We start from the raw sequence: 26,611 nt of genomic DNA, 5'->3' as shown, positions 1-26,611 counted from the left end.
GCTGCTTCCCCAGGGACCCACAGAAGTGGAGCAGGGACATGGGGCTGTGCTTGAGGCCTTTGGCTGAGGGCTGGAGCAGAGGGGGGAACCAGGCAGGGCTATAGGGGAGCCTCATGCCCACTAGGGATGGGGACTTTCTGCTGTGCTTAAGGCTGCTGTTTCAGTCAGTGCTGCTCAGTAGCCACTGAGGACCATGCCCTTGCAGTGCAGCCCTAGGCGGGAGGCTGCCTTTTGCATGGCAGTGTGTCAAGGTCTGCAGGGTGGCCTGCAGGGCCCCCTGTCCTCCCCCAACACACATCCTCAGGCAGAGGAGGGCATTTCCCCGCTTCTGCAGCAAGGTCCTCAGCCCTACCTGCTCACCCCACTCCATCCTGTGGCACAGCCTCGCTGCACGGCTAGTGTGACCCAAATGCTCCTTCGCTCACCCAATTTTCACCCTATAGTTGCGCCTCAAGTAAACAACCCCCTTCTCATTATCCTCTGCTGTATCTTCAGCCATCCCTGGCAGAGGAAAAAGCAGAGAACAAAAGAGAAGAGGGCCCCCAGGCCAGTGTTGATACAGGCATGGGGAGGAGGTGCAATTGCTATTTTAGCTTATGGGCTCTGGAGGGAAGCGCTATACTCTGCTTTTAGTTTGGATCGTGCCCTGCTCCAGTCTGCCACACACAGCTTGTCAACTGAGGGTACAATAGATTTTACTCATGACAGATATGGGTACACATACACATATATGCATGAAAAACTCATTCAGTAGGATTAGGCAAAATTACTGTTGGATGTGCAAAACAGCTTACTCATTTTGATAAATTACTTTGATTTCTCCAGGCCTCTCACTTGAGGAATATTCTTGCAAAGACAACATGGAGACCTTTGTATTAAGTGTTTCAAGAAGTTTTCATGCAGCGATAGTTAGGCCTCTACAATCTGTCTCCTGGAGAGATTTTTATTCAGATTTTCACTTAGTTTTTATTTTGCAATTTAGGGGCAGATACCTGGAATGCTCATTCCATTCACATTTGTCCTTTGTGGACAGAGTTTGGTCATAAGTCCCGTGGAAGACAAATAACGTCTTCAGAGATATGCAGATGAGATCTATTCTCATGACTTGGCACAGCTCAAACCCTAGAAATACCAATGTGAGGTGAGAGCAGGTGAAGAGAAAAGCAAGGCTAGATAGTTTATTTCAGCTCCCCCCTATGGTGGTTACAGATAAATCTCTGTGGATGAAATGTTTGCAGAAGACTTTTGAAGCTGGGGGATAGGAATCACGTCCCTTCTGGATCCCAGCAGCAATTTACTTGCAACCCAGGGGTTAAGTGCCTGGTGCAGCAAGCAGAAGGGTAACAGTGGTAGTGAGGTGCAGTTCAGAAACAGCACTTGTTCCTGAAGCTCCCTCCCATGAATTTCCCTGAATTTCATCACTTCTAGCAAGGCAGGTGGCACAGCTTCCCAATGCAGATGGCCGTAGGAGATGGAATACTGCCTCTACCAGCGTCTGTGGGTACAGGCAACCAAGCCTCTAGTGGCCCGAGCAGCCTGGACTGAGAAGCAGACTTTGTTACTGTCGTGCGCAATGCTGCCTGATGATTCACTCCAACTAGCTTTTCATTCCCTTAGGAATACAGAAGGGAGGCAGGGAACAGATCAGCATCCCACAGACCCAGTTCCCCCATACCTAAGCTCACCCTTTTAGCAAGTCTCTGTCCCTATTTAGGGGGAGTATGGAAAACCTGTCACAATAAACACCATTAAGGATTATTGTTAGGAGGTACGAAGCAATGATTTAGACTACCACCTTGAACTCTTGTCAGTCCTAATAAGCAAAGAGAGGTGAGCTTGAGGGCTGTCATGTAAACTGGGCAAGCTGTGATGATGCAGAGTGCTACCAGTAGGCCACTGGGCCGGCCTGGAAATAGCTAAAAGCTCAGTAAAAATACCTGACTTTGACAGCCAGCACGCTGGTTTATGTATGCGTAATTTGCTGTGATCATGCTATAAATCAAGATGAGACTGCTAAAATTATGTATGACCTCATTTGATAGATTATCTAATAAGGAATTTGCTAATGCAGTTTATCACTTAAAAAGCCATACGACTGCTAACGATGAGTACTTTGCTGCAGCACATTTAAACCTAATTGTCAGAGGAGAAAAGCAAGCGGATTTCAGAGGTGAGTTAGAAGAGCATCCTTATGAGGATGATGTCTTCACTAAATCAGTGGTGCAATGCAGCAAGCAGGGTGGAAAGGAGTCTCCTCTGGATAAAGGTACAGAAAGCTGCTAGACAAGGCTGTGCTGTGTGAGAATACTGCATAGACTTACTGACCAGGAGAGCCTTCACAAGTGTAAATAGTTATATGCTAATGGGCATGCTTGATTTTATTGTTTGATCTAGTGTTGTCTTTTAATTGTTATGACATTTCAGTTCTGTTTCACTGTCTTGCAGCAGATCTAAAAAACCCTGATACATGAAAAGAAACTACCAGCATAGACCTCTAGCTCTAACTTGCTATTCTGGTTATCGTGCTTGTCAGAATGAAAAGAGTAATTGTTTTGCTGCTATATGTTACCATCAAATATTTTTGTTCTTCCAGTCCTGTGACTCATTTAAAAAAACTGAACATCACTTCCATGTACACAAACAGAACTATAAAGCAGTTCAAGCCAATGAAAGAAAGCTTGTTTTGCAGGTTTGTTAACAATGTATGCTGTTCCAATCCCAAATTTATGATTAATATAAATGCCATTTTCTTTACTGATGATTTTATAAAGCTCATTCTGGAGTCTGTCTGCCCATATACATTCCCTGGATGCATGATACTTTTTAAAGCCTCCAAGATGAACATTAAACCTTCTCACAAGTGTGTGTGTGTGTGTGTGTGTGTAGGGGGAGGTGTTAGAGAAGTGGCGATTTTGAACTCCATTTTAGGTTTGGGCAAAATAAGGTGGAAACATGAAAGAGCTTACAAAAGGCCACACAGAAAACTGTTATTGGAGCTGAGGCTAAAGCTCTGACTTCCCTGATTCCCACCTTGTCTCCCGACTGCCCAGAGAAAAACTGTTAACGATCCCCCTTCTGCCCCCTGCTCCAGAAGCACATACTACCCTATTTGCAACCTTGTCCAAAGGGTGGAGTTTGTTCTTCTTCAGGGGAATGGATGCTTTATGGCAGAAGTGGGGAAATTAGACATTGCTCTACAGAAAGCAGGATGTAATTGTTGGCATAAGGAAGCAGTAGGTAATTTTACTGAGCACTACTAAGTCAATACACTAGGTGAAACTTCCACATTGACTTAAGTGCATAATTAATGATTTGGGATTATACAGGAATTACTGGTGTCACAAGAAAAGCAAAGATACCCATAAAGCATTTTAAATCCCAGGGACTGGGATCAAGGAGCTGAAGAAGGATATTTGGTAGTCATACATTAGAGTCACACAGGGGGACACCGCATGACATTTGCATAGGCGGCCCATCTAAATATTATGATACCTGTATTGATAATGTAGTCCCAGTTGAGTAGCTGGGACTGTTCCTGAGAGAACTGGAGTCTGTTTCTGCGTGAGCACACAAAACACAGCTGTGTGTGTACATCTGATTGGAATGATTTATCTGTAAAAGAAAGAAACACAAAGTAATGGCAGTATCATCTGCCTCATTAAAAGGCCCAGCTCTAAATCGAAGAAGCCACTTGAGGGGCAAAAGCATAGTTCTCCACCATGCTGCATCACCATTTGTGGTTTTCCCCTCTGACATTAATTGATAAAAACCAAGTTAGTGGATTTTTACACTGAAGACACATCTCTACAAGCAGCTGGACTCAAAGCATCTGCTCACTCACCCTAGACTGTCAAATAACCCCCGGATGAAACTTTTAGTTCACAGTGGAACATGCCTTAAAAGTGTCATCATAAAGCTTTCACTAGTCATTCCTTGAGCCATCCCATTTCATGAGCCTTTACCCCACTAAGATAAAAATCAAGCTATCAGTAACACTTCTCAGAGACCTACCCGTGATTGTGTGATGCAACCTGTAGCAGGCAGGCAGAATTTACTCCTTTGCCATTTATCTCTTGACTGCAATCAGCAAGGCAAAGTAAAAACAGCTGTTCTGAGCCCACATTATTGCAGTGAGATTCCAAGGGAGGTGATGCTGAACCTCATTCAAAACCAAGGGAGAACTAAGAGAAGAAATAAAGGTCCTAAGACTGTACCTTTGCAGTTGAACGCTTTTTTTTTTTCTCAATACACATCTATTCAAAATATATACTTCACATTCCTACCGGGCAGTAACCCTTGCTGTGTAGCTACATGTACTGTGCCTGGCCATATGGTTAGTCATTTACTGTGAAGATATACATATCATAAAAATAGTACCTCAAGAAGTATTCCTAAAACGCCACTTATGGGCCAAAAATATTCTGTAGAAGGAACAGACTGTGGAAGTACATATTGAGGTTCCTATCTGGTAAAACAGGCAAATTCTCCTGCTGTGCAAATCAAAAGGTAGATAGCTTTGAAAACATTAGGTAAACATTCTAGAAGGACAGAACTGAAATGCCGACAGGAACTAAAGCGGACATCTGCTGATTAGCAGTTAAAGATTGCCTGGGGAAGTCCAGGGGACATGGGAGGAGAGCAAGGCTGCAGCTGAGGTCATACTTAAGGACCATGCTAGAGTCCTTCAAAGGATGGAAATCTCACCATACCACATGTTCTCCCAGATTATATGGGAGATATGCCAGTTGAGTCACTGTAGAAGAGCAATGTAGAAATTTCCAAAGCCGTAAGCAACAAAGTTTTACAGGCATCCTAGTATGTTCAGCTTACATAATTCTGAGTGCTTAACTGCTCAGATTATATAGGAATAGAGCTTTATGGAATTAAAAAAGAAAAAGCTCCACACGGATAATAATATAGCAAGAATGGAATTACAGTGCTCCAGAAATCTGTTAAATAAGTCCCATTTTCTTTCTGTCTTTATCAGACATTTCCAAGAGGGACTTAGTGCAACAAAGATGATGCCTTAACCCCTATAGTCATGACATCATTTACACTGAACTTTGACTTCAGAAAGTATTATTTTGGTTTTTAAAACAGAAGCTTTTGGTGACATAGAGACACAAAAAGGCAAAGGTCAGGGTTCAAACAGTGATCTTAAGAGGACTGGTTTGTTCCTGTTGAGTGGATTCTTACTCTCCTCTGTATACAACACTACATTTTGCAAAAGACAGGGAACTCTTATCTCCACGTACCATAAACACGAAAGTCTTGCACAAGTGACTACAGCGAGGGACTGCAACTAATGTGGAAGAGTAATAAGCATGTTATACCTAGAAAAGTCTCTTCTCTGATCACAAATTTTGGGGTTTATCTATGTTACATAAAATACCAAGGAGTTAGATCCTCCACTGGATTAAGTCATAGCTCTATCAAAGCACATGGAATTATGCTGATTTGTATAAGATGATCATGTATTTGGAAAACATATTGTGGCCTAGATGGCTGATAGACTCTCAGCAGGGCTCTCTAGAGTAAGGGAGTAGAAGGAAATAAGCCCTTTTAAAAAATAATACTTACATACTTCAGTAAGAATAATGTCCTACCCAGTGAGAAATGTACCATTTTTTCATATGTACAAGCCATGTTAACTCTAATAAAACAACAGCTTGTGATCCAGAAACAGGATGGTCATGTATGTGAACATATAAGGGGATGCTTACTCCAGAAATATTTCCCCTGCACTGCTTCTGGTACCTTCATCTGCTTACTTTTCTAAAGTAGCACCTCTCTGGTGGTTCAGCATCTGTGCAGGTTATCCAAGGACTCCTTTTTAAGTAGTGGCAAACTTGCAGGGATGGGGTTTATCTGAAAGGCGGACTGTGCAAACGAACATACAACAAACTTTTGCAGTTCCACATTTTTTCCACTCCAAAGATTATTCTTCCACCGCCTGACCCTTTGGTGCAAAAAGCATCAACAGCCTAGAAGCTGGTATGTAAACTTCAAATACCAAACAGAGGGAATGCTAAGGGCATCCGTAGCCGCACAGTTTCCATGATGGGAGAAGACTATATTCATGCGAGGGTGGAAAACTTAGTTTACCAACAGTTGGGCCATTTGTTGTGGAATAATTCGGTCACTACTGGCACTAGACCAATTACTACTTTACACTGTACAACTGTCCTTTGGGAAGCACAGGCTTCCAACTTTGACAACCAAACACAGGACTGAAACGGGCAAGGAATGGTAACAAAGGAATTCAAACTATCTATGACCAGAAAGCAGACTCTACTTCCAACCAAACACCTGCCATGAAAAACTGGCTCCCAACAAAATCCGCATTTCCTTGGTGAAGTCTCATATCTAAGGCTAGCCAAGGATGAGAGGTAAAATGCCAAACCGTTTTGCTTATTGACAATAAGAGTCTGCCAGATCTTTGCAGCAATAGTGAAAAATGAAATTAAAATAATCAGCTGCCCATCTACTGGTGATGCTACTTGTCCATCTTTTTGAACCAGTTGTTCAGGATATTGTATTACTTTTTGTCTTTATTTATTTCCAAGTGTTATTGCTCGGTAGGCAAAACTCTTCCAGCATCTAGGTTTTCACAGTGATATTAATACTCAAAAATACTGGAGCAGATCTAAGATAAATATCCCACTGCTCTCTTTGCTGGGTCCTACACATCAGCTGCTACGCCAGCATAAAGAAATGTTAGGTATTCCACAACTGGAAGGAGAACAGACAAGGGAGAGCTCACAGTGAAATGCTGGGAGCTCGCTCCCTGTATACGAACAGAATGGAAGAGAAGATAAATCAAAGCTGCTCTTTGATCCTGACAGCCCAGGCCACATTCTGTTTGACTCCGCATCGGCAGCCTCCAGCCCCTTCGCTCCTGCACTCAGGCAGGCATAAGGCATTGCCTGACCTCCACGTGCTGCAAAGCGGGTGGGTCGATGAAGTGTTAATTACGCCAGGATGAACGTGTGCAGGCCAAATAGGATTTGAGCCACTGCTCCATCCCAAGGATCTGCACAGCAAACCTCTCATGGAGGACCAGCCAGCTCTGCTGCTCAGTGCTTCCCATGACTCTGGTGCCTTGACTTCAACACTCATCATATTCCTCCTCTGTTGCTCCCAGAGGGCTTAAAGGTGTTCCCTTAGATACTACAATTTAGCCCTGCCAGGCATCAGTGCTGTTCACCCATGCGAGGAAAACAGAGTATTTAAAGCTGAAACAGCTAAAGAATATATTCAAGAATCTATGATAAAAGCTACAATTTTATGCACCATGGAGCATCCATCAAGGAAATGCACAGAGCTAGTGCCACAAAATAATTACATGTGCCGAGTCCATTGTAAACACAGCTTTTATGTGCATCAGCACAGCTGGGGACAGTGTTTAAAAATATAATTATGTAATGCATTTTATGTAGTCCGTAAGCCATTCAAGTGATACCATCAGTTCAGCAAAATTGCACGCAGCAGTTCTGTATCTATTAGCCCGAGCACAGAAACATTTTTCAAGAGCATTATTTTTTCCTGCTATGAAACAGATTTGTCTCTGATGCCTATGGGGGGTTTGTGTCTCTGTCATTGGCCACTTTCTCTCCTACTTTCACCAATGAAGGAGAAAGAAACGGGGAGTTATTTTTGGCCTTGCAGCAGACTCCAGCATCTAAATCAGTTAGTTCTGAAACCACTTGGGGTGGTGCTGGTTCAGTAAACGGCATTAGAGAGAAGGAATTTGTGATGTCTGACTGTTGGCGAAAAGAAACAAAGCAGCTATTGTGGGGTAGAAGGGCAAAGCAAGGTTAAGACGCTGTGTAATGAAGCAGGGTCCAGCCTTCAGTACTAGCTGTGCAGCAAATGATGAGCCATGGCCAGAGCAACACAGAGGAGGCTATTACTAAGCTGCATACAGGCTTCAGGGTGGCAGGAGCTCCTATTGAAATGCACACAGAAAGCAAGCTTACAGCTATACTTATTGCTGACACCCTCCTGCCCTCTCTCCCAATTTATTTTGTGCTTGTAACGCTTATAGTATATGAGGTGCAGAAAACATAGTGGAAGCTTTACCTTCCCTCTTGTTTAATCTGCAGTTGCAGCTGAGTTGAGGTGATGCAACAGTAAAAATTCTGAGACAGTACTTAACATTGCTACTTAAATGATAGCAGCAGCATATGCAGATATTTATCTGAGGCAATACTAGAGGTTTATAGATACTACTTAACAGTCATTTTAAGGCCCCAAAGCTTTTAGTCCTTTGCAGACAGTACTTTGTGTCTTGCACAAATCCTACACAGAAACTTACATTTGACCTATCAAAATCTTTCTAGGAGACCCAGCAGATTGCTTTTTTTCATTTAAATAGACCATTAAAGAAATTTGTACCTGGTTTCATAAGACAAGATCCACAGGTGGGAGTAGTGAGATAGCTTCTTCAGATAGCCGGGAGCTGCTTGGTGCAGAAATAGGACGTGATGCTAATTTCTCAATATGGGATCTGATGATACCTGAAAAGAGATTTCCTTTTCTCTGCTAGATACTGGGTCATGAGTAGCATATTGAATAGGAGAGTGACAACCAAAATCCAGATGTCTGCATTCCTGCCTGCATGCTAGCATCACTGAGAAACAGACATAGCTCCTTGCTTTCTTTTTTCCTCCCTATGAATATTGTATTTATTTTTTCTTACTGGAACGGCAAGAGGGAAGACATCACAGCCAGAAGAGTCCATCACAGCCAGAAGAGTCCATCACCGTCTGCAGCATAGCAGAGCCTAGTGAAGTGGGAGCTCTGCTTTTGGATCTCATTTGGATGACCAGCAATGCTCAACAGAATAGTTGTTTGTCTGAAAGAGAGGCACAGGCATCATCCGGCTACATTTTTAAAAGGGAGCAAATACAGCACTGTTCGAAATATCTCAGAATTGCCATATATTTGATTCCAAAGCTACTAAACTACTTAGATGTTTCCTTCCCCATGGGAATCTCTGTGAAACACATTTTGTAGATGAAGCTTTTTGTATTCTTTGTAGCAGAACCTGCATAGATTATCTAGATACAGACTTGTACAGTGCATGCCACCTCAGATTTACAGGGAAAACTAAGGCAGCTATCAATGCATTGCCTTCACTGCACAGCCTACTGCCATACACGTATGCCAGTGGCTGTATTTCATGTCACATTACATTCTGAAGAGGGGTTTTGCATAAACACTTTATGTAAAAAAAAATAATAAATTATACAAACACATATATATATATGTAGCGCATAGATACTGAGCAGAATCTTTGTATATTATTAGGAAAGAGTGGTTTTGGGGAAGCCTAAGTAGCTAAATGGTTTCTGTAATTAAACTTGAGGAAAACCAAACTTTTGTATTTTTTAAATCATTCAACATGTTTGAAGTTGCACTCTGTAGAATTTTTTGAGACAAATCTTATAGAATCAAACAATTACTGCATGGTGTATGGTGTGGTCAGTCAAAATGAAACTATTACCTCCTACCGTGCAGACAAATGGAAAATATAAAGAAACAGTTCTTCTAAGTTAACTTGCTAAGCGGAGTTGGTCAGTGGCCAACTAAGAAATATTTCAATATGTGGTATCAGCATCAACTGTGGGAGTTGTGGTGAGTATTTTTCTGTAAGATGCAACATTTTATATTCCCATGGGAATTTGTAATTGTCTATTTGAATGTGATCGGTACTTTTGAACAAGACATGTTTAACAATGCCTGCGCAGAGTGAGCTGGATTTTCAAAATCACACTGTTGAGCAAGTACTCTCATGAGGTTATACATCTGTGGCTTGTTTATGCAGGAGATAATACCTTAAGACCGGTGCAGAATGTGTGATACCAACAGGTGAAGACAAAATTCTTCTATATATGTCTTATCTAATCCAACTGGAGTGTTTATCAGTATAAAATGAGTCGAAAAACTTACAGTTTTGGACACTAAAATGCTATATTTACTACCTTTCAAAGGAAACATGTTAAGCAGAGTACTGTCAGCATATGAGATAGGGGAAGAAGCAGGAATGGACAGGCAATGTGACTTCCTCAGGATCATATAACAGATTCATAGAGGAATTCACAGCAAAGCCCCCGACTTGTGTTCCACACATTGCTAACCACTTCTCAGGTTCAAACTGCTTGCAGTATGCCTTTCTGTAGAAATATCATAGCACTGTACTACCACAGGAACATCAGAGAATACATTCATTGAACATTTGTTAAACTGATATGGTCTAAAGTTCTTAACACAAAAGTTACTTGAAAGGGTGTGCGTTCCAGCCAAGTGCATTCAGCACAACTTTCTGGCTTAAATGCTAATAAGAAAATTGATTACGAAAACCACTTTCAAATGAAATCTATTTTATATGACCAGAGGGAACCTTCAAAACACAAAATGAAATAATTTATGTCAATACCTTTTTGGGTGAAGCCTGGCTGTGAATTTAGAAGTGGAAATACGCAGGCAGCACGCTGTGTCCTAGAAAGAGGAACAGTGCCACTTCTACCTTTACCAGAGAACAGAGGACAGAGGATCACAACACTGATATTAGCATGAAAGAAAAATGAATTAAAAGCATAGGGAATCCTTCAGACTGTGTATGCAGATATTTCTGAGTAATCACAAAGAGGTTAGTGTGAAGTATATTTATTAGTTAGCAGAATTACCTACGTGTAACTCACACTCTGATTACGTGAAGCCTATCAATCATTCTTAAAATATGGTACATATGTGAAACTGTTACCTCTTCCAAAACAGACAACTGCTTTGGCACAGTGGAGTAAGTAATACCGCAGGGTAAATAGTAGGATTTGGTCACAGGTTCAAAGAAGCATCATAAGGAGAACCATCAACCTCATGCCCTTAAATTCCTTCACTGCTCTTCATTTAATCCCTCATACTAATGTTATTTATACAGTGTTTATTAAAAGTGGTTTCTAATTTCAGTTGCCTTGCTTCAGTCACCCAACTGCAAGAGGTCTGCACTTCAAAGTCCAACTGAAATAATGGAAGCAGTGGGTGACACGTACCTAATCCTGTCTCCTTCCCTATGATCACAGTAATATATTCCCGGTCTTTGAAAACATCACTGCTCAGCACACATGGATGCTTAAGTGGTATTTCCTTAAAAAGGTGGGAATTGGAGTGGCATTGGCTATTTGGGGAACTTGCATGCAAAATATATTTTTTAAGTGAGAAGATATGAGTAGATGGATTTCATGAGAGAAAAGCATTGAGCAAAGTGCCACAGCCAGTCCAAATAGTTATAGCTAATAAAAAAAATGTGAAACTGAAACCCAGCTTGTAACCACATCATGGCAGCACACAGTTGCAGGTAATAACTGTCTCTGCAGTCCAAATTCTCATGTACTTTCCTGCCCATGACACAGAAAGCTGAGAGTATGATCATCTCTACTGGTAGACAGAGCAGGTAGATGACAGCTTTAAACTACTCGGAAACAACGAAAGAGACAGCCTTTGGACAGGAGGAGCTGGTCAGCCTCTTCTGTGATGACCCTCCAAAGCACCTGATCATCAGGATATTTCCTACTACTCAATATGCACAACAACAGGAGAAGTGGTGGTATGTCCTCCTCATCAACAAAGATGAGAACAAAACAACTGTCTTGAGGACAAGGAGAAGGTGATAGCCAATTTCTCTCTGCTGCATCGTCCAAGAGAACTGCAAACACTTCTTTCCCCCATGGAACAGGTAAGTAGGTGCGGAGAAAGGTCCTACCCTCCATCATATCCTAAATTTTTTAGAATTCGTGTCAGTTGTCTTAGACATAGGCCCAGTTTTGAGTATCCACTCATTTGTTACATGCAGGTGAGAAATTCAGAGAATTTAAAAGCAAGACTGAACCATTACGATCACTCTTTCTCATCTCTGGTGTATCATTACCTTTTTAATTTCAACTCTGAAAGCCTGTATAGAACAAAATAGCCATCTATTTAAGTAAATATTTGGCTAGAATATGTCTTCTGAAAAGTTTTTCAGCCTTGTTTTAAAGAAGAGGGTATGAACAATCACTCCTTAGGAGGTTTTTCTTACCAATGTACCACCCTTTCCAACAAGCCAAATTTCTAGTTTGGGCTTGCTTAGACTTAGGTTACAGATGGCTGAGACAGTCTTCACCAGTCTCCTTGCATTCTCTTGAGCCATTCAATCATTTTTGAGTGACCAGTACAGTCCTACCATAAGGGTACTTTATCCTAAGCAAATCTAGTCTTAAATTTCTTCCTGATAAAGTTAAATAGACTCTCCACTAAAGATCCCAGGCCTCAAATCTGTTTGTAGCTTTCTGCACAATCTTTAAACAATACCTATGCAAATAACTTGTCCATCATTGCATGCCAAAAAAACTGTTATTGACACAGAAAAGGGATGTAGGAAGAGAAAGAATGTGCACATGAAGTGGCAAACCTACATTACAAAAGATGATGTTCAGGTCCAGACTTATCTGTTTTACTTCATTTCCTTAAGTTCAAATCCTACCTTTAGATGTCCTAGACAAACAGGAACTAAAAATTAGGGAAATCATTGTATTCCCATTGCCGAAGAAAAATTTTTGACCCTCTACATTATACACAGAACTGCTCAGCCACTGGGTAGGATGGTGTTCAGACAAAGGCTGAGACTAAGGAGGTGTGAAGAGTATATAGCCAGGGCAGCATGGACCTTCTGGGATGCAACCCCTGCAGGGCTGGCCAGAGGGGTGCTACAAGCAGCGTGCTGTATCCCGCTGCCAAGTGCAAACCCGGGCTGCTTCCACTCAGCCCTTCTGTAGGTCATCTGTTTTGACCTGGAACAGAGCACTGTTATTTGGGCTGCAGGCTGTGGCTATTCAAGGGCTCAGTTCATATTTGCTAAGCTGTTAATTACTGTGTAGGACTTAGTTTAATACCAAAGACACAGCAGGAAGTATCCCAAAGTCTCCACTTTGCCACTTTGCTAGTATGAAGGGGACTGTACGCCACTTCTTACTTCACATTCCTATGTCTTTAAAAATGATGAGATCACGGTTCCAATAAGAAGCCATGCTAGGAACGGTATACATTTAAAAGAAAGGCAATTTCCAATTACTACAGTCTGTAAAAGACAGAGATCAGATTCAATTACACTGCACTTTGAAATTTACAATCTGTTGGTGGTTATTCTAGCAGAAGCTTCTTAAATGCTGTCTTGCTGCAGACCTTCAAAATGTGCTTACTTACTGAAAATGAAGAGGTTCTCAGAGACTCACCATGACTTAAGCTACCAAAACCCAGGCCAGACCCCAGGCTCCACTCAGAAACTCCATTTGGACAAGGTTGCCGCATGGTTGGGTTTCAGCCCAATAAAGAAACCTCACAGGCTACTGAGCAATGTTAGTGTGAGCTTAAATTTAAAAACGTGAATTTACCAGAATAGATCTGTTACTTAAATGCTTCTAAATCCAGGGATTGGATGTCCTCCTTCAGTTTCCCTTTTTTGAGTACCAGGCCCTTCTGGCTTCACAGGTTGGTTGCTGTGGCACATCAAATCTCCAGAGGTGGTAACAGGCTCATGGTGAAGGTGCTTGCACTAATGTTTCCTAATGCATTCAGGCAGATTGTTAATGGGAATACTCACAATCAAGGCAGGTTGACACACAGACAGCTACATTGCCAGGCAGGTGGCCTTTACAAGCCTCTTCTCCTAAGTACAATGCAAATTATGTCTTAGGTATGCTACTATAAAAATCAAGCAGCAGTGTGAAAGCCAATCAAATTGCATCAGTTCACACTAGGTCAAAAATCTGGCACTCTCTAGGAAACCATTTAAGAGTGGTATATGATGAATTAATTGAAGACACCAATATAGTTTTTCAGAGAATCCATAGCTTAGGCAAAAAGCAAAGTGATTGTGACCTGTTACAATAAAGCAGGTCCAAAATATACCATTAAAGGTGACAGCAAAACTATTTGCAAAAGTAGAAACCCACTACGGTTCTAAACTCATCCCAGTGCTGAATTTAACCTGCTCATAGCTTTACTCTTCCCCCTTTTTTGCACTTGTACAAACACTTTGTCAAACACCAGAAAACATGAAACTAAAGCAGAAGAGAACACCAACTGAAATAACAGCATGCATCTCAGTATTTAAAGATGAAACTAATTTTCCAATAAGAAAATTGCCAAAAACAACAAATTGATCCTCTAACAAGACAAATTGAAACAATCTAAAAATTGTTTAGAGACTACATACCAACAAGAGTAATATCAGTTAAATCTTGCCTATTAACAATGGCATAGTGTGAAATTAGCACACTCCTGAAGGGGCCATTGACCTCATACTGTGGTTATTTAACCCACGCTGTAATGGTGCAGTGCACCATGAAAAAAACACAGTTCAAAGACAGCAGCTGCCATTGCAGATTTAGCTTTTGTTCTGGGATGCGTTTGTTTTGTGCGTTCATTTTACATTTCTTTAAAAAATTGTGACCTCTTTGCTCCCTTTTGTGCATTTCCTTTTTTAAACTTGCCTTACCAGGTGTTATTAAGTTTTCGGTTTTGTTTTGGCTTGGGGTGTAGTGGAAGCCAATGATGCTTATCTGCTATTGTTCCCACTAATAATGAACTACATTTCCAGTAGGAAAGGGTTTTGTATAATTGGGGTAAAGCAGAGTAATTTCAGAGAAAAGCATGGAGTTCAAGCTCAGATTGTATGAATTACTCCAAAGTCACAGGAGGAACCAGGTCATGTAGCAGCTGGCAATCTAAAACCTAGATTTGAACAGGTGTCAGTTGTCCCTCCTGTCATGAAGAATGATCAGAAAAAAGCACAGGGGGAGCGTGAGCAGGAATGAATCCCGAAGGAGCTGCAAGTGCAAGAGCCCTGGTTCTCTCTGGAGTCCGATGACTGCAAAAGCACCATGACTGCCTGCAGGGTTGTTCACTCTACCTTTCCAGCCCTCAGGGGACTATAACCAGAGCAGCACCTGGGCGGCATCCAAGCAGAGGGTTTGTCCCTAAACAGTGGAGCTAAGGAGTTTCCAAGGAAGAAGTGAAGTTGACCTTTGGCAGCCCTGAGGAAAATCCCAAGGCAGTTTTTGAGGTGAAACAAGGGGAAAGCTAGGAGACAGGCAAATTTGGAAATGCAGCAACTGCACTATCGTTCGAAATGCAAGTCACATACAGATTAAATATGAAGACACAAATTCTGAGCTAGGAGTATCATCATGAAAAGGAGCCAGGCAATTCAGTACAAAGAGACCTTAAAAGCTTTGTGTTTTTAGCTAAACAAACTAAATGTTAACAGAAGACACTGACATGAACTTGGCTTTTATAAGGAAGAATTTTCCTTTCCTCCTCCCAGCAGGGCAGCAAGCCAAGTTGAAATCCAATGATCAAAGGTCAGTCACCGCTCCTGAATCTCACTAGTTATCAGGATCTCTGCTGGAAACAAATGCGTTCGCACTACAGCCGAGCAGGTTTATAAGGGTTGCTGAAAGCTACATTTCAATTAATGCAGAGGTAATACACTTTGGGTTCTGGGCAACATCAGTATGTGAGCTATTTCGAGTGGCAGTGAGTCAATACTCTATTACTAGCAGCTTGGCAGGCGAAGTACCCACTGGGAACAGGACGCAGTAATGTTCTCCCCTCCCAGGAGGGGGCCTAGATAGGGAACCATCCACTTCTGCTGCATGCCCTGTGCTAGGTTTTTTGGGTAAGCCAAGAGCTTTGGTTTCCAGGATTATCAGCTCAGCACCACTATTGGAGCCTTACATTTACTGTAATAATATGTTTCAAAACCTGCTTGGAAAAACTCAAGCTTCTGCAGATGAAAAAGCTGCTGAGGAGAATTTTGAAAGCTAGCTTTTGCCTGCACTGCTTGAGTGTGTCTCCTGTTGGTCTCAAAGGCCTGCCTACCTACTTTCCCCAGAAAGTTAACATCTTGTCACTTCTTTTGGAAAGTACTATTTATATCATTTCCAAGGGATCATGCCACAGGGGTCACAGAGAGAATTATTTATACTTAGGGAAGGAAATACGCGGCCTTTCAAGTTTCCTGCATAAAAGACCCTTTAGTTTCTTTCAGTTTGGGTCTTGGCTACAAACTACACTCCACTTTTTGACCTTGAGCTGTTGGGAAATAACTTCTGGACTAGACCATCAGGGAAAAACTGAAGCAATATTTGAGTATTGTTATGGGGTTGTGTACTTTTGAGCAGTAGCCCACATCTTCATGGGGTTTTCTGCCTCTCTGAGTTGATCCTGGTATGAACAAGGACTTTTTCCCTGTCTATAAAAATTACTCAGGGAAAAATCTAGAAAAAAAATACTTAAAGATATGCCTGAAAGATATCATCTTGGTTAATGGAAAGGCAGGGAATCAAGGTTTTGCCTATGAAAGAGCTATAGCACATGTATATACCACAGTGCTTGGTAGAAAAACAAGAACTTAACAAAGGAAATGGCAAAATCATGCATATAATATAGATGGGCTAAAATGAAGCTAAAGAGGAAATAAAAGATGATAGATCCACAAACACTGGTTAAGTCGTGGGTGTTAATGAAAAACAAAACTTTTCTTCATGGACCTAAACAGTAGTTGGGACTGAACATTACCCGAGCTTAATACACATCAGACAGAGAAATAAAGCTGTTTTTTTTAATGAATGAAATCCACTTGGGAGACAGTAGGCACAAAGTCTAAGCAGAAATTAAGACTCACATCAATCCATAGAATAGGACTTAGAGCCACAGACTTCTCTTTTCACCAGAACTCGTTTAATTCTTCAACTGGTGGAGGAAAAAATGGAAGAGAGCAAAGCAACACAGCAGCCTCAGAAAAAAATTTCTAACTCACAAGTCGAAAAATAGCAGCTCAGCATGCTTCATTGTTTTTTATCCCCTTTTAAATTATTGTAGCATTTATTCCTCCACAATGTATTCAAATTCCTTGTATGTTCATCACTTCAGAAATGAATTTGAGTGGAGTGGGAGTGCATAGCCAAGTATATTATTTGGATTACCTACGGCTTTCTCCTGAAATGCAGATTTATTCTTTCCATCAGCTGATTTTGGAGATGTGCCAAGTAAGTAGGTAACACACAAGAAAAGCAGTAGTTCCATTCTTTTCTTTTTAGCAATTACCTCTTCAATTAAAGTTGAGAGCAATTTTTTCCAGTCTTTGTCATATTGTTGAAATGTGTTCAAATAGAAAACTGCTTGTTGTGCAGCAAATAATCCTTATGTCATGCAGTGTCTAAAACCCTACAGTGATGGGGATCTCTGCATCGGGTGCTTCCATACTTGTACAGAGCTTCATGACTTAACTGTGGCTCTGGAAAGATGTGGACATCATTGCACAGACTCCATATCAAGAAGAACCATCAATAAAATTTCACATTACCAATAAAACTCAACAGATTTCTGTGTACCTTCCTTGCCAAAACAGTGCCACTGTGGAGAAGCTGAAGAGGGCAAAGTTTGCCTTCCTGCTCCATATCAGAACAAGAAAAAACTGTCTTTTTTTTTCTGCTTTTTTCCAGGTCTACTTATTCCAGCTGACCTTTGAGCAGGGCGCAGATCACAGTGCAGAAAGCAGCATTGTAGTTCAGCTTCCTTGAATCATCTGGTTTCCATGTGAAGTTTAACCTCATTATCAACAACCCTCACTATCACATTCGAAAAAGGGCACTTGAAATCCACAGCCTGTAACTTAATCAGTGCTGCAACTCCCACAGAGCACTTAGTACTGAAACAAGGATGACTGCGCTTCTTTGGAAGTTTGTCACATTTTATTCTGCAGATCAAAAAATTAAGCCATCATTCGTACCAAATTCACCCACTTCAGTTATTTTGCATGTAAATCTTGATTTCACTAGTTGTTCTGTATGCCATATTCATTTTGTGCACAAAGATGAAAACCCCAGTCAGTCAGGTCCTGCTGAAAGCTCTCATTGTCATATTTCTCTCTGTTCTAGAGCCTATCTTTCTTCCTAACTTTTATTCTTTTTCTGCAAGAAAGATTAAAAAAAAAAAATATCTTTCCTCCTCATTTACTGTTGCTAGTGAGAGTATGGGCTTTTCTACACTGTCTTAATGTAGCATCACCACCACCATCCTCCGGGTTTTCCATGAAACAGCCTACTTCATCCCATCAGTAGTCACCCAAGTCAGTTGAAACCTTTCTATGGATTCCAATGGGCAATGAAACAAGCCTTTACAAAAACCAACTTGTACAGTTTTATTAAAATTTACTTTATACTAGGTGATGTTTTTCAGGAAATATTGTTATACTTGGGTTTATGACATAAATTACAGCACAACCCATAAGACCCACAGCTGCCAAAGTGAAAATACATGGAAACATTCTTTGAAATCATGCCTACAGTTCACAAGAGCTCTGCATCTTCCAGTCTTTTACAACCAGGATGGGAAAGTATTTGTCAAGGTCAACAAATTAGTGGCCAGCACTAAAAATCTTTAGGTTCACCTCTTGGGCAATGGATCAGAAGGCAAAGGAGCAGGCAGTCCTCTCACCAGTCTACTCTCTGTGGCATTGACTATTGTAGAGTCTAATGCTCACTAATCTCTGACAGATGCACCAACAGTCTTCTCCTGAGTTATACGATGGCTTACCTTTGTTCTCATTCACTGGTTAATCTGTTTTAAGGAGAATTGCAGCATTTCAACTACAATGTACAGGAAGCATTAGATTCATATGATGAAGTCTGTATCAGGTGAAAGCACATGGAAAAGGGGGAATTAATTATTTAATTTTTTTTTTGATACCTACTGAATTTCATCCTGTAACCTCGGGCAACAGTTCTCACTCATGGTCTGTTTGTGAGATGAGAATACGAATATTCAGTGCCTGGTACAGCCCTCCTTGCATGTGGTCTAGTAGTGCTGCTTTTCCTTCTGGTTTTGAAAATCTAGTTGCGATCTGCAACATGCAAAATGTCTCAGGTTACATTTCAAAGTGGCTCACATTTTTTTTTAAATTCTGTTTCCTCACCACCTCATAAAAGTACTTTCGTTCCCGCTTGGCTTTGCATAACTTTGGACATGTACATGGTGGGATTGCTCACACGGCAATGAGTGCTGAGCAAGGCGACTAACTACATTTACTGGACTAAGTAAAACACAGCCGCCTCTTCCTCCTATGACACTGAAGAGAGACAAGTTTTCCTCAAGCAGAGGATTACTTGGTTTAGACAGGCTCATTCATATAAGATTCTCTCATCACCAGGTTGTGACCCAGCTGAGGTGACTTAATGTTGATCTAGAGCTTCTAGAACCAAAGTCAAAGCAAGAGAAAAAACCCCAAACCAGTCAGTCTTCAATTACAAACATCAGTTTTCCTTTCTCCATGCCTTTTCCTCCTTTCTGGCAAGAAAAGCATCATCAGCTTCTTCAAGTGCAGCATTATCCAACTCCCACCCATAGCAGATCCCAGGAGCCATCGTTTCTAAAGCCTTTGCGTCTCCCAATTTCACACTATTCCCCAGTGACCCTTTCAGAACTTCTACCCACAAGGCCAGCCTAAGGCTTTCAGGCCCTTTTACAAGGGCCTTGCCTCATTAACAGAGCCCTCACTCAGACCTTCAGTCTTAATCCCTATGGATATCCTGTATCTTCTAGCAAGCCCATTTCCCTTCTCATGTGAATTTGTCTGCTGCCTTCTTTTAGGGTAAATAAAACAGAATCGAGGTTGTGCCCTCTCCTGTGAAGGGTCCAGCTCACCATATGACAGGATGCTGAACATATATCTGCACATGGGGCAGTTTGGCCTGTCAGCACCCAGCTGCTCATTTCAACCAAGCTTCTGGGACATTGGCTGCAGCTCAACAAAGGGGACAGACCTGTTTAAACACGAGAACAGCCCCTAGGAATCAAAGTAGTGACATTGTCTACTCACCTACCTAAAGGCTTAACTGAGCTGATGTGACCTAGCTTTGGCTCTGGATTTAAATGCCAGAGGCTGGGTTTTTCACTTGCTGCTTTAAAGGAACATAGCAAGCCTCCTTTTTGAGACATTGAAGTCCAACAGGTTTAGCTAACGTCAGGGCAAATCATGAGACCTTTGGAAATCTTTGACGTTTAGGCACATAATATGTAAAGGAAGATTGTACAGCAATGCAGCCAAATGAGTAAATTCTGGTAATAAACGAGTCATCTACTGAAGACAGATAAAAGGAATTAACTGGGAAGTACTCTTTTGAAAATTTACTTGCCCAAATTCCATGTAAGCTATCAACGAGTCTTGGAAATTACCTTGGAGACTTCCAGTAACTGAGGCACTGTTGCCAGTTCTCTATTTCCATTCCACAGAGATAACAAAGAACCACTGAACAATTCTTTACTTCCAGACTGCTTTTAGGCAACTTTTCCACTATTTTCTACATAGTGAAGTTTTTAAACAATAAGAAAATTCCACTTGGTACATATGGTGTGTCCCTCTTCCTCTCTCCATTTCCAAAGCACTGTAGGATACATAATTCACCATTGCAAAATGCAAAATGTGAAGAGGCTGCAGAATGGCTTCAGAAAAAACCCTATATATACAAGTGCACTACTTTGAGACATAAAGCCGACTCCATGGGCTCTGCACTGCCACTGCAGTACACAGTTATTGATGCAGAGAGAGTCATGAAGGTTGAAGAGAGATCCTAGAACTGCATTTCTGCCAGTTCTTCTGAGATTCACTGGAGCAGGATCATAAAGTTTGGTCACTACTTCCACAATAACGCCACTGAATCAGAGCAGGCTAGGTGCTAGCACCAACACAAGAATAAGCCTGGCCTTTGATCCAAACCCTGAGACTTGACACAAGCATGAAAATGTAATAGTAAATATAATTTTTTAAAAAGTGCTGTTTCCTTTGAATATACGGATGAACTTATCTCCAGGGTTGCAGCTGCCAGCCAAAACCTATCCAACTCCAAGTATGAATAGCTAGTGAGATTATGAGATCATATCCTCTGAAATTAATTCCTTGATATTCAGTTTGTACAGCTTCAATTCATGGATTCTGCACAAAATGTTTCAGGGAACACGGTGTATTTCAGCTAAAGATGACTTCTTAATAAACAAGATTATTTTATAGACACAGAAATTAGAGAGAAGGTCAATAAACAAACCTTATTTTAATAAGATCTTTGCATTTTTCCCCAAGAGGATCAGAGCAGCAAGTGAATTTGTGTATATATGAAAACTCCAGCTCCACACACTCTGCTGCTGTTAATCAGTGCTTCTAAGTGCTCTAGGGCAAGCCTGTGTGCATCAGCTGAGGATGATGCTTCCCCTGGATTTGATTCACCATTGGGTATCAAAGATAACTCTGCTTAAATGAGCAAAAGTAATACTGATGCCAAACAGAAATACAGTGCAGGAAAACATGACCTTCTTCAAGAAGCACAGAGTGCATCTTAGGTAGACAAGTTTTCTGGTTTTAGAAGCAGGTCCTAATTAAATCATCCACCAGTAAGTGGGTGAATGGTCATTTTTTTTTTTGGCTGAGCAATAAGCAGGAAAGCTTAACAGTCTGTTAAAACATTTTATCCTCTGCATGGCCATTTTCAGCCTATCTATCTATGGCCTGCCTTTTGAGGTATCGTTATATTAAAAATGTTCTTCCCTGAAGGTATTTCCACACTGCAGCAGATGTCACTGACTTGGCACTATTTGAAGGGTCTATTAAAAGTAATGCAATTAATTACTTGGGTTGTCATCACAGCACTGCTTTTGAGATATTTAAAATGGTTTATTATTGATAGCCATATCCTGGAAAGTGCTGAGAACCTCCACGCTCAACCGCGGACACAAGGGCCAGTGCAGGCTCCCCAGTCACTGGGCATCCTCGGGTCTCCTCCTGACGCTACCACTCTGCATGGTACTCAGCATGAGGCGCAATGATACCACTTCTAAGAGACCTGACACAGTAGCAGGCACTGTGGGCAGCCCTGGGTGTTTGGAGTGCTGAATCCTGTATTAGTTGAGAATTTGGGAAAGCTGCATTCACTGCAGGCTAGGGAGGACCTGCACCAGAACAGAAGAGCATGACAAGAAGGCAGCAGCAAAGAGGAACTGCTAGGTACCAACTGTAAACCCCACTCTCCATTGCCTCGCTGAAGGGACTGATCGTACAAAACCTGTGGTGATAACAAGGTGGGGAAGAGAGGAAGCAGCAGTGAGGGAGTAAAGTTGAGCCTGGGAAAGGCAGAAGGAGAGGTGTATTTTCTAAGTGTTTTAGTGCTTGTCTTTTTGTTATCCAATACCTAAATCAGTGATTAAATATACACCCATTAATTTACAATACTTTAATTTTCCTCAAGTCTAACCTGTTTTGCCCTTGATGTTTACAGGAAGTAAACCCTCTGTCTTCATGTCAACACATGAGCTTTCTCATTCTTGTTCTTCCTATTCTCTCTTTTTCATGCTGGGGGACGGGAGAGGAGAGTAATCAAGTAGGTGGTGGGAGTTGGCTGCTGGCCATGGCCATCCCACCACACTTAGATACCAAACATCTCATATGGACAAATGCTGAATCAAGTGGAGGGAACTGGAAATAACAGCACCTATGGAAACTTCAATGAAAAGCAGTGCTCCTAAGTGCTGAACTCAGCCAGAGACTAGACCACCACCTTTGCTAAACTGTCTGGCTGCATCTTATTTCTTGATGAGGAAGTGTCTCTTGTGTTCTGCTAAATTTCTGCCAACGCATTTCACTTCCATCTTGGGACAGAAAACGCAATATAGCAAAGCATCCTTGAAAAATTGCTGAGTTCTGCTGTGTGGCACTAATGACAGCATCTATTGCCAATAAAATGAAAAGGAACAAATTCTGAGAGGTGAAAAAAAAAATCTATAGGCATTCAGAGGATAAGAGAAGTAAGAGCAATGCACTGCCTAGGTCTCTAAAGCACAAATTTTTGGTTAATTTCAGTTGCTAATATTGCTGTTTGCTTCATTTTAGACGTAACCATCAGGAAACTGAAAGGAAGTATCAGATATAGTGTTAGATTATAGAAGATAACTTACACACAGCTTCCTCTCAAAACCGATTTGAATAGTTTCAGATATGATCCAGGTAATGCAAACTGAGATCTCCCTAAACACTGTAAACAGAGTAGAATAAGTATGAATTTGAACTATGAAAAGAGAGGGACATCTCCAGGCATCTTTCTCAGCATCCTCAGTGATATAGAAGACAGTCATTGGTACATTATTGACAGTCATGTAAAGCATTAAACTGGAACATTTCTCGAATGCTACCAAGGGCCAAGAAATATTACAAGAGAAGTAATGCAAGTGTGGTTAAATTAAAAAGAAAATACAACACAAGCAGATTTAGGACCTCACCTGAATTCTACTGAATTCATGGTAGAAAGTCCTTGACTCAGTGATGCTTTAGATCATTCTTGACTGAGAAGAATTTAAACTGGCATTTTCTTTGCAGGAAACAAAGCTGCAGATAATCCTCTAAGACCAGAGACAGATCTGAAAAGCAACAATAACAGAAGTAAACTAGAAGTGAAAATGGGGAGCCAGAAAGGCATGACTATGCTATGCCATTTTGGCACCTATGCAAGCTGATATATTTTGAGCTGCAAACAGATACATATGCAACGTGGTGCTGTGCCAAGAGACCTAGGCTACCTCTGAAAGTGGTAGTTGTGCTACCAAAACCTCTCTGGCAGTGTTTGCTTGGCATCCCATTTGATCTCAGAGGAGTAGAGTCTTTTACCTCAGTAGAAGGCAGCATCGGAGCAGTATGCGATCATGGCCAGCAGAACTACATACTGGCAAATCCCAGGCTGACTAATTTTCAGCTACAATGCATCTCTCAACCTCATTGAAGTCTTCCCAGCAGTTGAAAGAGGGGCTGTGGAGAAAACCATCCGAACACCCAGGGATCACCTATACAGACCGTCACAGCTGGCTGCACTCAGCTGAAGAGCTGAAGTGTTCCTTGTAGCTGCTAGAAGGTCTACCAGATGTAGTCTGCTGGCCACAGTAGTGTTCCCTATGAGGTGAACTCTCTCCTTTGGAACAGGAAAAGGCTCTAGTTGATCCCATAGTAGATACTGTGGATGAGCAGGCTAAACTTACCTCTGTTCGAACTCTGTGAAATTATATGAGACGTTCACCATTCGAGTATGATTCTATTCTGCATCAATTTCTTCCCCCTCCTTTCTGGGAGTTGAAAAGAAAGGATTAACTGCAATTCAGCTGACCTTCTGTTGTTTAAGACTGAGTCTTACTCCTTACGCTCATACAAGGTGGCACAGAACTAAGCAGACATCTAACCTAGACAGGCAGGCTTTTATGTTATGTAAAGCATAAGCAGATTTCAAAGTAAAGCTACTATTAACCTCTGCCTAATTTCTTCTAAAAGGATTTTTTAAGAATTTGAAAGCAGGGCAAAGTGAAAGCTGTATTTCAGAGTAAGGCCTGTTAAGCGAAGTCCAGTGAGACAATATGTGGCTCAAGCATGCAGCAATGCTTCTCTTCATCTGGCTTTTTGTTTAGGTTGAATCTATTACCATTAGATGGCCCCTCTCACTCTGTATACTGCACACCTTGAAAAAAAATGAACACTTGATCCCTGGCATGTCTGCGTATTTATGTAATAGTAATAACCATAAATATTCTGAGGTAGAAGAAGCTGTTACTCCAGGGAAGATTAGCTCATGGTGTAGGTCTTAAGAACTTACTAAGTTTGGAAACATCTGTTGACTATAAAGAAGCAATTGTACTGCTACTTTCTTTCTTAATCATGTGCTAGAAGCATCTTAAGGATATTCAAGTGACCTGTGTGACAAATTACTGTCTTAATGCTTTTTCCTTATGGGCACTGCCACAGTCATGCTGTCACAAATCCAGCTACTAACATTGCAAACTGATCACTGTAGGGACATTTCAACACCCTGCTAGGAGCAGACTAGAGGATGAACTAGAACACAGTTTACTTCTTGGCAGTTTAGTCCTCAAACAATGACCTAGCCAGATACAGAGCCCATATTCCTCTCAATTCACGCCAAATAGGAGGAAACGGGTAACCGCTCCTGCTTTTCCCTTCCTATTTCATCACCTACCACCCCAAAGAGGGCTGGCTATGGATCTCAGACACTGGAAACTAGAAAATCTATCAGGTAATGTAGCACATCTTTTATAATGACAGGATTATTTCCTCTAGGATACTGTATTTTAAGCACAGAAACTGAGGCTAACACCATCATATTACCTGGTTCACAACAGTTGGGTGCTCTACTATTGTTAAGTTCTTTCCCTTGTGTTTGGATCAATCCTGTCTTTTCTGAATCCTCTTTGAATCTTTCCTCAAATTTCTGTATCAGTGACAGCTGATCCAAGCTTAAACTTCCATAATGTGGGGAAGCCCTATGATGATGGAGTCCCAAGATGCTACACTAGGATTTTTAATGTTTCTAACAGCCCTCTGGTTCAGATTCAGCTACAGGCAGGCACACTGAAGCAGCCATCCATTAAAGTCTGACCAAGGCTAAAATAGACAGGCTGTGAATCTTCAGTGTAAATACGTGCTTCTTTGGTTTCTCTTAACTCCTGCAATCTAACTCCTCCACCTATCTATGTAGGGTGTTGACCTCACATCTGCATAAGATCCTGACCAACCTCAGGCAGTACTAACTTCATGAAAGACTTTCCGTCTCCTCTGGAAGATGACAAAATGTTCAAGTTCACATTATAATTAAAAATACAAAAAAGGGCAAAATAAAATACTGAAATTTGCTTTCAAAGTGCTTTTTACCAACTTACATTGTATGAGACATCTAAGATTATAATTGGAATGAGGTGCTTTTGGCTTGTCAAATTAAAGAAAGGTTCAAAAGCTTTCCTTGAGATTTCAAAGAGAATGGGTCTGTGTATTTGAAATGCTTCCATTTTACCTAATCAGCAATTTCCAACACCAAATCTGTTTGCTCAAAAATTTTCAGCTGTTTTTAGTAATTTTGCTCTTGTTTTGAACAGCTGATTATTTTCACCATTTTGTGTTAATAAGCAGCACATAATTAAACATAAGAAAAGTACCACTGCAGCATAACTTGATAGGAGTTACCTCAGTGACACTGTGCAACATACTCAGGGCTCTGAATTAGATAAGAATAATGTGGTTTAGCTTTTCCCCAGAGTTTCAGTGATTCTGATGTCCCCTAAAGAGACAAGAAAAGAGCCAGTGCAAGCATTCATACCAAAAATCTACACTGACAAAAGAGCAAGTTCAAATTTAAATGAAAAACTTCCCTTTAATCAGCTACGTTTTTTGTCTTTGTAGTCCTGGTACGTTTTACATCACAAATCATTCAATCTTCTGATGCTCACAGAAGAGAATAGCCTTTTGACACCCATCTGCCCAAGAGGCTGGCCTGAGAACAGAGGTTTATTTCAAGATGCATTCTTCACATTTCATGGTGAAATTGTGATAATATACCACATAAAGCCTGTTTAAGGATTTATTAAAACCACATGAGTCTGTTTCATGCCCTTTGTTGTTCTTTCAGGTATAAGTATTGAAATTTGCACTTAAATAGATTTTCAATATATGTTTATCAGTTAACTTAGTTATACT

The 26,611-nt window shown here is 41.1% G+C and overlaps 1 long non-coding RNA gene across 2 annotated transcripts in view; it reads right to left on the bottom strand.

Moving 5' to 3' along the window:
* Window positions 1-25,474, bottom strand: part of LOC128851867 (uncharacterized) — a 49,433-nt gene extending 23,959 nt beyond the window's left edge. Inside the window, exons 1-5 of one of the 2 annotated variants that reach the window (XR_008449400.1) lie at window positions 23,365-25,474; window positions 18,797-18,946; window positions 8,398-8,857; window positions 4,012-4,181; window positions 3,493-3,612 (exon numbers count right to left, since the gene is read on the bottom strand). This is a non-coding gene — a long non-coding RNA (uncharacterized LOC128851867). Of the gene's footprint in view, window positions 1-3,492; window positions 3,613-4,011; window positions 4,182-8,397; window positions 8,858-10,441; window positions 13,398-18,796; window positions 18,947-23,364 lie in introns of those variants that run through there. The other variant, XR_008449401.1, reaches the window with a different exon arrangement.
* Between the last annotated feature and the right edge of the window lie 1,137 nt (window positions 25,475-26,611).

This window comes from Cuculus canorus, chromosome 3 (genome assembly GCF_017976375.1).
Source record: "Cuculus canorus isolate bCucCan1 chromosome 3, bCucCan1.pri, whole genome shotgun sequence".
NCBI classification, from domain to species: domain Eukaryota; kingdom Metazoa; phylum Chordata; class Aves; order Cuculiformes; family Cuculidae; genus Cuculus; species Cuculus canorus.
This window is presented reverse-complemented; position numbering and strand designations above follow the sequence as displayed.